Source organism: Rosa chinensis, chromosome 1, assembly GCF_002994745.2.
Source record: "Rosa chinensis cultivar Old Blush chromosome 1, RchiOBHm-V2, whole genome shotgun sequence".
Classification (NCBI taxonomy): Eukaryota; Viridiplantae; Streptophyta; class Magnoliopsida; order Rosales; family Rosaceae; genus Rosa; species Rosa chinensis.
The window spans coordinates 61,028,628-61,040,369 of NC_037088.1; positions in this window are offsets into that span (position 1 = coordinate 61,028,628).

The window sequence follows — 11,742 nt, forward strand, 5'->3', positions numbered from 1 at the left end:
CATGACATCAAACACCCAAGTCCTCACGTCATGTGCAACATGTTCCCTTGGCTTTAATTTCAAAGGTCACAAGTTCTAGAAGCCTTGAACTGCTAAACAATTTTTAAACACATGTTTTGCCATTTCCACTTACATGCAGGAGGCGCCAAATGAGGACTTTGACTCGTGGGGGTACAGCAGCCTTCCAAATTCTACTCCAATAACTCTGGAGTTGTCCACCTGTAAGAGCAACTCCACCCATTGTCAATAAATGTCAAGGTTGAAAAGTCAAGGCGTCGACCAGTCAAGTAACTGTTCACTGCCACTAGACATGGGTTTCCACCCGTTCTGTTTATTGACCGACCAGTACTGTTCATGCACTGTTCATTGAGTGTGTTAACTATTTATTTTCACTGTTCATTGAATTTTTTTTCCTTTTTATTGTAAAATTAAAATATATTTGATGTAAATAGATGATAATAATGGGGATTTATGGATAATTAATGTCATAATTATACAATTTACTATATTTCTAATAATTAATGTCATTAACTGTTCAAGGGCCTCAATATTTTTTATTTATTTTATTATTATTTTTTTTTTTTTTCTGATTTGTGCCCACAGCTGGATCTTGGCTTACAGCTTTCCAAGACTTGCACAATTGAACATCTTCCTCATCCGTCCATCTCCTCCTGGATTCGGTATTATCATCTTCACTTTGATCTCCCTCTTGTCCGGCCACTGGATGTTGGTGTAGAAAAATTCTGTTGAAGAGTTTGACTCACCTATTAATGCAGACTGGAGCGGGAGCTGACCGGGAACAATCAAGAAGCTTCCCTCGAGCGTTGACCTGGAGTTTGACCGTCGGCTCGAGGAGAAGAGGGGGGTACCTGCAGAAAACTCTCTGATGCCTAAGTCAGTATGTTTCTTAGTTGTGGAGTAGAGATAATTGGAATTCCATGGATTACCTAGACGTCGAGCCTCCTTTATATAGGCGATGACTTACTTCGGGAACAAGCCGCCATTATTTCTGCTTTGATGGCTGCATTTATTTACACTCTTATAATGACAATTATTGCTGCACTAATAACAATACTTACGACCATCATTCATTGCGTATTTATGATAGTCATTCATTGCGCACTTATAATCATAATCATTGTGCGTAGTTATTGTCGTAATAATCGCCGCATTCATGACTGAAATTTAACGCCATACTAACTGCGGAGTTAATCGCCTTAATTGCAGACCCAACAGAATTTTCCCACTCCCACAATGCCCCCAAATTTTCTCTTTGGACACTCGTCATAAGAGGAAATTTCCATTCTCTGGCTGCTTCAAATCTTGCCTTGAATATTTTCTCGAGCCCTGACCATCCCGATTCTTTCCTCGAGCCCTGGCCGCCCCGATTCTTTCCTCAGGCCCTGGCCTCCCCGACTCTTTCCTCGGGCCCTGGCCGTCCTAGCCGCCCAAAATCTTTCCTCGGGCCCTGGTCGTCCTAGCCGCCCAAAATCTTTCCTCGGGCCCTGGCCGCCTCGATTCTTTCCTCAGGCCCTAGCCGCCTCGATTCTTTCCTCAAGGTGAAGATTCATTTTCAGCATGAGACATGGAATTGCCCCCATTTCCCTTTGAATCTGATCAACAACATTTATTTTCCTTGGCCACCGGCCTTGGGTATTTACTCCGGCCACTAGCCTTACACATACATTTCAACAACACTGACCACAAATATGTTTCAAATATAAAAGGAAAAAGTCAGAATATGATTATTAAAGGAAAGAACGCTAGTCTACGTTACCCAGACTTTTGTCACTTCGGACTTGTATTCCATCACTCCCAGTCCTTAGTGACAGAAATAGGATCCCGTCAGGGGCAGCTCCCGCCATCACTTTTTAGGGAAACGTGCCTCCCACAGACGGCGCCACTTGTTGGTGTAGAAAAATTCTGTTGAAGAGTTTGACTCACCAATTAATGCAGACTGGAGCGAGAGCTGACCGGGAACAATCGAGAAGCTTCCCTTGAGCGTTGACCTGGAGTTTGACCGTCGGCTCGAGGAGAAGGGGGGGGGGTACCTGCAGAAAACTCTCCGATGCCTAAGTCAGTATGTTTCTTAGTTGTGGAGTAGAGATAATTGGAATTCCATGGATTACCTGGACGTCGAGCCTCCTTTATATAGGAGATGACTTACTTCGGGAACAAGCCGCCATTATTTCTGCTTTGATGGCTGCATTTATTTACACTCTTATAATGACAGTTATTGCTGCACTAATAACAATACTTACGACCATCATTCATTGCGTATTTATGATAGTCATTCATTGCGCACTTATAATCATAATCATTGTGCGTAGTTATTGTCGTAATAATCGCCGCATTCATGACTGAAATTTAACACCATACTAACTACGGAGTTAATCGCCTTAATTGCAGGCCCAGCAGAATTTTCCTACTCTCACACTGGACGTGTGTTTCCCCTTTGTTCGGCCATATTGGATATAAACAAATTTAGAAGATGAGAGCTATATGAAGAGGAGGAAGGTGTAACTATGAAATATAATTTTTTGGGTGTGAGATGTAAAATAAATGGTATGTATTTATTTTTATAGAAATGTTTAGAATTTTTTATAATTTATTTTTGTTATCGTTTATTAACGTTACACACACACACACACACACACACACACTACATATTAATTGTTTGCCATTGGATCCACATCTTAATTGAAACCAAGGGATGGGATTTCATGACCGTTGGGATCAAATTTCAAAGCCCTCAAATGGCTCTCTTCCACGTGGATCAGGCCGGCCCATTCTATGTCGCTACACGACAAGCGACTGCACGCACGCATGCTGAAGTTGCGGCGCCAAGCGTCAAATGCTTGTCCTCCACTTCCGTCGATCAACACGTCTCTTTCTTCCCTCATCCAGTGACGTCACTCACGTTTCCGGGCTGGCCGGGCCGAGCTGGCAGAAGCCTTGGCTGGGTCAAGGAATTAGTCAGGGCCTTGACTAAATTCTTGGCTTCGGTTAAGAAAGGCTGGCTTTTGGCTGGTCAGTCTTCCTCCTCTAAAAACCTGATTTTCCCCTCTATGGTCACCACCTCAACTTTTCCTAGCTGGTGACCAGTCAAAAACACACCGGTGGAGTTGCTTTAATTGTAGAAGATGTTGACGCTCTTGCCTCCAGTCGCTGTGAGTTGAGGAACACATGATAGCCACTTTTGACATTGTAAGCCCCCTTTGTATCGTAATGCCATATTATTCTATCATCTGTCTGCCTCAAACTAAGTGGGATAGCTGCAATGCTTTGGACCTCCACATCCGTAAAGAGTTCCTCTAATAGCTCCAAAGCCCACTCCTTGTTTTCGTCATCAATAACATCGACAACAACCCAGTCCTCCGTGCCTTCCATTATTGGGGAGAAAGGCAAAAAAGACACCGGGGTCGGCATCCGCGGGTCATTCCATAAAGAGATCGACTTCCCATCACCCACTTGGTATCTAACACTAGTTCGTAGCACCTCCCTACCCGCCATGATGCTACGCCAAGAATACGAAGCACCCTTCACTAAATCTGCCTCCATAAAAGAGCATTTAGGAAAATACTTAGCCTTTAAAACCCGAGCGATTAGAGAGTCCGGATTTTGTAAGAACCGCCAACCCTGCTTAGCCAAGAGAGCTAAGTTAAAATAATGCATGTTTCTGAACCCCATTCCTCCCTCCAGCTTTGGACGACACAACTTCTCCCATGAAACCCAGTGAATTCTCTTATCATTTTCCGACCCACCCTACCAAAACCTTGCCATGATCTGATCAAGGACCAAAATATAGAGTTTCGAGGAAATATCGATGGTCCCGAAAAAGGAAATTTCGACGGAAATATCGAGGATATATCGATTTCGGTAAATAATCAAGAAAAATGATGGAAATTTGAAGAAAAACATTTTAACTGAAACTTTTAGATATGTTTATTTTATCAATTGTCTACTATATATAGAAAGAAAACCTTGAATAAAGTCATAAACCTTGTTATATAGTAATTTGTAATAATTTAAGATGAAACGGTAAATGCTGAATCGCCGATAACTCTGAAATTTTTTAAAATAAACATCTAATTTTTTTTTTTTATGGCTGGAAACCCAATGGGAGGCTAAGCCATCACGCCTTATATACATTTTTTGTAGGGCTAAATACTGGTTACTACCCTGTGGTTTAGGTCCAAAATCAATTCAGTCCCTGGACTTCTAATGTAACGTCCCAAACCTAAATTCACCTGTTTACTAGTCATTTGGACGGTAAACGACCTTTACTTTCACTTTTTACTTTGTTTCGACACTTTTAGTGGCCCTAAAAGTTGACTTTTTTTTCGGGTCAAAATTTGAGAAAATGTTCTTCATGGAAGTTGTAGAGGACGTTAAACCGAGCGCGTGCATATGTAGTACGTAAAAATCGGAGCTCGTATGCGAGAGTTATGGCCAAGAATGTGAAGTTACTGTTCATGCTAATTTTTGATTAAATAGAAATTTACCCAGGGTAGGTTTCCATTTCCGGAAACCCACCCCAGCTCTTTCTCTCTCCTCCCCCCCGAGCTCTCTCTTCTCCGGTTCGGCCATTTTCCTTCTTCCTTCGATTCCCGGCGATTCCGGCCACCAACCGGCGTGCCACCGGTCATCAGAGGAGCGCCTCCTCCCTCCGATCACCCTAGCAACCTTAGTTTTCGACGATTTGACCGGAAAAGCACGGATCGAAGCAAAATCCCCTCCGGCTGCAGTTTGAAGCTTTTGCCGATTTCCGGCGATTCCGGCCACCTCCGGTCCCCATCTCGCCGTCGAAGGTTCGGTTTTCATCACTGATCATTTCCCCTATGGCCTTGTATCACGATTTGTTGTGTAGATGCCGAATCGACGAATTGAAATTCTAGGGTTCTTGAGGATTTCTGGGTTTATGTTCATTGATCGATTTCGGCCATTTTTAATTGTTATTAGGGAATGTTGTAGTTGAGAAGTTGAATCAGTGTGTTGAGTAGGTGCCGCTGTCAAATTTTGGTGGCCATCGGAGATGGTGGCGGCGGCGCCGCCACTGTGGGCGGCGGTAGCGGCGGCTAGGGTAGTTTATAAATTTCAATTTTTAGCTAGTTAAATTCTATAATTATCATAGAGCTTATATGTGAAGTTTGGTGAATTTTGGAGGAGTTTGGAATTGTTTGTGAATTTTCGAAGTTTGGAGTTTTGTGGTGGAATTATGGGAAATCCGGCCGTCGGATTTCCCTCGTTTTCATTATGGAATATGTAAATTGAGGAATTAGAATTGTGGAAGAGATTTGGGTTGAATTTGAGAAGTATTGGAGATAGGGATTTTCGGATTTCGTTTAAGTTCGTAATTATTTTATCGGATTGCCGTTTACGGAAACATAATTGTGTACAGGGCAATGTCGCGAGCTACGGTTAGATGAAGGAACTCGTTTGCGTGGTTGCCAATAGTACTGTGAGTGGACGTTTGTTTTAAATAAGTGATGCATGCATTTATTTATTAAAGCTTGTTCTATTATATTAACGTATTTTCCGAGCATATAAAATTGATTGCGAATTATCTCATGGATTTACTTTTAAATAATGATTCTCATGAAGTATTTATGTTTTGTTACCGGTCGTGAGTTTTGGTTATGAAGATGTTATGCTCGGATTCGAAATTATAAATGATGTTGATTTTCGACGAATTGATTTTCGATGTGATTTTCGAGATTTATACTGTTTATATTATCTTTATAATCGTCGATTTGAGATTTCTGAAAGATTTTCGAAATGGGATTTCGATGGAATAAATTCTTGTTTATTTATTCGATTTTTGGCATTGGGAATGCCTCATTGACAATCTACTTATTTCTTTAGCGTGTGGGACACGCTGTTAATTTATACGACTCTTTGAGTATTTCCGGGTACGGTTGGGAATCGTACCCGTGTTGTCTTTATACGTGGGACATGGGGAAGCTTTATTGATTTATCGGTTTTTTAACCACCATACCCAGGGTCGTTATATATATATATTATATTACTGGCTAGCTTATTAGTACTCCTCCCTACTTACTATGTGTTCGTAGGTGAGTAGAGGAGAGCATGGGATGCTCTAGAGTGTGGGACACTCCGACCAGAGCCAATAAGGCTCCCTTCTTTTGTATGGTGAAACTTCTTCCCCATATTTTATCGTTGCTTGACTAGCGGGGCTAGTCCGATTTTCACTGTAGCCAGCGGGGCTGGTCTTATTTTATTGAGAAATGAGATTTCGATTTTACGATATAGTTTTCGAATGTGGTGACTAGCGAGGCTAGTCGATTTATCGTTTTGAAATTCTTGGATTTAAAGCTAAATGTATTTCTCTAATTGTTGCATGCATCGGTTATTAAAGAGAATAAATGTGGGAAAGTATGAAATATTTTTTTCTTTAAATTGTTTATTTTTGTCCACTCACGCTAACGTTTTTCGTCTACTTTCCCCTGGGCCTTTCGGTTTCTAATGCCCAGTTTGCAGGCGAATTAGTGGAGGTCGGGCGTACATGACATTTGAGGCATAGTTGTCACTACTTCCGCAGTGTAGGATCACTTGATCCTTTACTCTTCTGTTATATCCCTGTGTATAGTAGTATTGCTCTGCTAAATCTTTGGGATTAGTATTTTTGAGTTTTGTGTTTTGTGAAAGTGGAGTTGTTGGTAATTGGGAGCAGGGTGGCTCCAGGAGTATAAGGTTGGTTTGCTTGAAGTGTTTTGTGTGTTTTACAGGTTTTGGGTAGTCCATTTTAGAGGTGACTCTGCCGAATTTTTGGTAGAGTTATCCCTAAGGTGGGCCCCACAGGGCCACCTCGGATTTCAGGGTGAAATTCGGGGCGGGTCCTGTCATCTAATTTCATCAAAAACACCATGCACTTTCAATTTGATCTAATAGGTCCAATTCATTAATATTCTGTTATGGGTTCAAGTTATAGTTGGATTATTTGTTGAAAAACTATTTATTTTTAATAGTAGGACTCACTCCTAAATTGAATATGTAGGCCATCTCGACACCACATCATAAAACATAGGTCATATATGAGTCATGTTAACAAGTTAAATAACTCAATTGTCAGAAAATTAACAAATTAGACCTATTAGATCAAAATTGAAAGTGTAGGGGTGTTTTTGATGAAATTAGAAGCTGAGGGACTGAATTAATTTTGGACCCAAACTACAAGGTAGTAATCAGTATTTAGCCTTTTTTTTGTACATATCATACATTACACCTTGAATTACATGAGTAACTTAGAACCACGTAGAAGACCTATGAGGTACAAGGTATGAAGATTATTTGGTGCAAGGTATGAAGATTATTTTAAACTATTTATAGAAGTTATAATTTGAAATGTTGTTGTAAAATATTTGAACATTTAGTAAAAAAAAATATTCAATATAGTAATTAAGTGTTTCAAGTACTGAAAAATCGAAAAAATAGGGGAAATTTCGCCGAAAATTTCATTTTTTTTGGAGGCCCGATATATCCATAGCATACCATGACAGTTTCAGTCAAAATTTTCGATATTTCCCGATATTTCCCCATACATTCCATCTCCACTAACAATTCTCACATGCAAAGTCAATCTCCGTGGGCCCAGCACGTGTGGTGGATGAGTAGTTGGAATAAAATTCAATCCAAAAAACCAACAACAACACCAAGGATCGAATCTTGGTCATCCCACTACCTTTTGAGAGGGTTTGCTAACTCTGCTACACAAACCTTTATGTATTAATCACAACATTCTAATATATATTCATTTGCCTACGAATCTGAAAACTTAGATACACGTCCAATCAATAACTAACTTGAAACACTTAATTACTATATTGAATTTTTTTTTTTTTACTAAATGTTCAAATATTTTACAACAACATTTCAAATTATAACTTCTATAAATAGTTTAAAATAATCTTCATACCTTGCACCAAATAATCTTCATACCTTGTACCTCATAGGTCTTCTACGTGGTTCTAAGTTACTCATGTAATTCAAGGTGTAATGTATGATATGTACAAAAAAAGGCTAAATACTGATTACTACCTTATAGTTTGGGTCCAAAATTAATTCAGTCCCTCAACGTCTAATTTCATCAAAAACACCCCTGCACTTTCAATTTTGATCTAATAGGTCTACTTTGTTAGTTTTCTGACAATTGAGTTATTTAACTTGTTAACGTGACTCATATATGACCTATGTTTTATGATGTGGTGTCGAGATGGCCTACATATTCAATTTAGGAGTGAGTCTTACTATTAAAAATAAATAGTTTTTCAACAAATAATCCAACTATAACTTGAACCCATAACAGAATATTAATGAATTGGACATATTAGATCAAATTGAAAGTGTAGGGTGTTTTTGATGAAATTAGAAGTCTAGGGACTGAATTGATTTTGGACCTAAACCACAGGGTAGTAACCAGTATTTAGCCCTACAAAAAATGTATATAAGGCGTGATGGCTTAGCCTCCCATTGGGTTTCCAGCCATAAAAAAAAAATTAGATGTTTATTTTAAAACATTTCAGAGTTATCGGCGATTCAGCATTTACCGTTTCATCTTAAATTATTACAAATTACTATATAGTATATAACAAGGTTTATGACTTTATTCAAGGTTTTCTTTCTATATATAGTAGACAATTGATAAAATAAACATATCTAAAAGTTTCACTTAAAATTTCCATGTTTTTCTTCAAATTTCCATCATTTTTCTTGATTATTTACCTAAATCGATATATCCTCAATATTTCTGTCAAAATTTCTGTTTTCGGGACCATCGATATTTCCTCAAAACTCGATATTTTGGTCATTGGCACCACCGACGCCGGAAACATATTCTTCCAACTGTCCGTGCCCATGAACTTATCCAATCTAATTTTTACCTCTTATAAAACGTGGTCCCAAAAAATTGAATTCTCCAAGTTCACAAAAAGTCAATGCCTCTTGCAACCCCTTTATCTACCTACTTCGACACAGAGCACCCCCCACCTTATTAGCAACAGAGGAAATTTCATTATAATCTCCACCTACCACCCAAGGCAAATTCCCAAGTAGGCTCAGCTGTCGCAACAATAACCACGTTTGTAACGATTTTCTGCCTTAGGTTGCCCATACAAACCAATAAACCGTCACCTTTTTGGGTTGCCACCATCCCCTACCACCACGTCAATATGGCTATCAGAAAATGATTGCAACTCCACTTTCGTTTCATCCTTCCATAAAAGACAGAGGCCTCCCACCCTACTAAACCCTTTCCCTTTCTTCTTTTTAACAAATTTACAATCCACCGCTAGTGCATGCTACCACCCTACTCGGACACGAATATTACCTATCTTAGCTACGATACACCTTGTCTCACTAAGAAAAATTAAGTCGGGATGAGTGAGGGAGATAATCCCTTTAAGGCATGTCACTGTCCAAGGGTTCCCGATCCCTTGGCAGTTCCAACTTAAAACATTCATGACTAGTGATGGGCCGAATCCGGATCCATCACGGATGAACGTTTAGGAGCACGTCCAAAGCTCACGCTAACAATCTTCAGACCTTTCGACGCAACACTCAGCCCTTTTTTCTTGCTGCCACCCTTCTTTAAAGCAGGCCCTTGAGACTCTGGGCCTCCCCGGCTTGTTAGAGACCCCCTTTACCACAGTTAACATCTCATATTCCACTAGTCCCACTACTAACAACACTACCCTTTTTACTAGTTGATGTACCTTTACCCCTTTTCGTAGCCCCCACAACCTGGGTCAGCTCAGTAGGCCCAAACTCCCCCAAACCTGCCAACCCCGAAACAAATATCCCAAGGCCCAGTCGTGAAAAAGTTGCATTCTTAGCGGGCAACGTTGACAATAAATTCAAATCCGATCCAGGTTGGGCGGGAAACTAACATTACGACCAAACAGAGTAGTGACCTCCTTAGGTTTCTCCACAGTCCTCGTCGACGTTTCAATGACCTTCCCAGATCCCTTAGATTTCTCCATAATTTCTATCGACGATTCAATATCCTTCCCAGATTCCTGCTCAATCACCATCAATGCTTGCGGGAAATCAGTTACGCATTTTATTTCCACATCCCATAAATTAAGCATTCCCAAATCAGACTCCTCCGGTGTGACCATTTGTAACCTCCACCATTTCGGCCCGCGGCGGCCCTCTGCCTCCTTCCACGACTGAGAGCCATCAACATCCATGTCCCAGCTCCCCACCTCATTGTTCTCCCCTACCATCTCCTGTCAATCCCTGACCGTACCAGACAATGGAAGCTCCGGAGCACGCATGCACCATCCCCCACCCTCCTCACCAAACAACCCATACCTCCTGCCTTCATTGACTAGCCGTTCCTCCGCCGCAACCCTCTCCCTACTCTCCCTTTCCCTCAGCCACTGGTCCTTTTTTTTCAGCGCAAAGGAGCTCATCAAAATGTTTTTCAGTAATGATGCTAGCCCGGTGCAGATCACATATGTTAGAATCATGATTCAGTCTTCCACAATAAAAACAGAACATCGGTAGTTTTAGGTAGTCTAACTCAAAGCACGAAGGAGCATTATTCCCTGGTAACCTGATGGAGGCAATCTTGTGAAGGGGCTTCTCAACATCCTCAAAAACTCTGATCTTCAGTGTTGTGCCCAGGTAGATACCATGAACCGACTCCTCCATTCGAGCAAACCTGCCTACATAATTCCCAATTCTCACACCGGTTTCTTCCTCCATAAACAGCCGAGGTATTCCCCAAGCACGAATCTAGAAAACTGCCAGTTTAGTGAAAGCAGGAGCAAATCCTCCCGACCATCCGTCACCGCCACCCCAAAGAGGGCCCGATCAAAGTGCCTTGGGCACCCCTGTAGAACCCTATTCCTGTCATATTCATGAGTGAAGGAGAAAACAATCCTATCATTGCCTTCAAGGACGTACGCAAAAACCCTAGGTCTCTCCCCCACCTTCTTCTTCTGTGTCCAAAGGGCGTGCATCATCCCAATCAAAGCGTCCTTCCGATACGGCTTGGCTGTTAATAATTGCCCGACAATGAGGAACTTCTTCGGCTTCCATCTTCTCGGCTCATCTGGCAATATGATCTCCTGCGCCTCATCCTCAGTCAGAACCAGTTTCTGAACCAAACTACCCAGTTCGTCTTCCATAGAACAACCCCAAGATCCAACTTTTGACCACCACCTACTCACCGGTTTGAATAGGTTCAACATACGTTGTGACCACACAACGTTGACACCAAATCAACTGTCACCTTTGATCGAACTTCGACCTAAAGGAACCCTAACCCTCGACGCTAGAAAGAGCATTTAGAGAGAAGAGACATTTCTATACACAAATTCCTTTTTTTTTATGTGTTCGAGCACGATTTTATAAAAACTAGCAACATGATAGTGTGATGTTAATGGAAAATAGATTGACCAGAAAGAATTAAAAAGATTTGGACAAAGAATAGTGGTTGTTTGGCTATTTTTTCAATTTTCACCTTTATCTATTTTTATTTTATTGAATGTTATAGAAGGATAATATAAGCACTTCAAAATTTGGTGAAGCCCTTTGACATCAAAAGAGGGCCTACATTTATAGTAGTAGAGATTATGCAAAAATTTCGTATCAAACCTTCAGTGGGTAGCCATTTCCCCACCCTAAATTTCATATCAACAGTCTTCTCTTCTTCTTCATTTTTTTTTTCTATCAATAATGAAAATTCATTAAAGCATACAGAGTGAATAACAAATA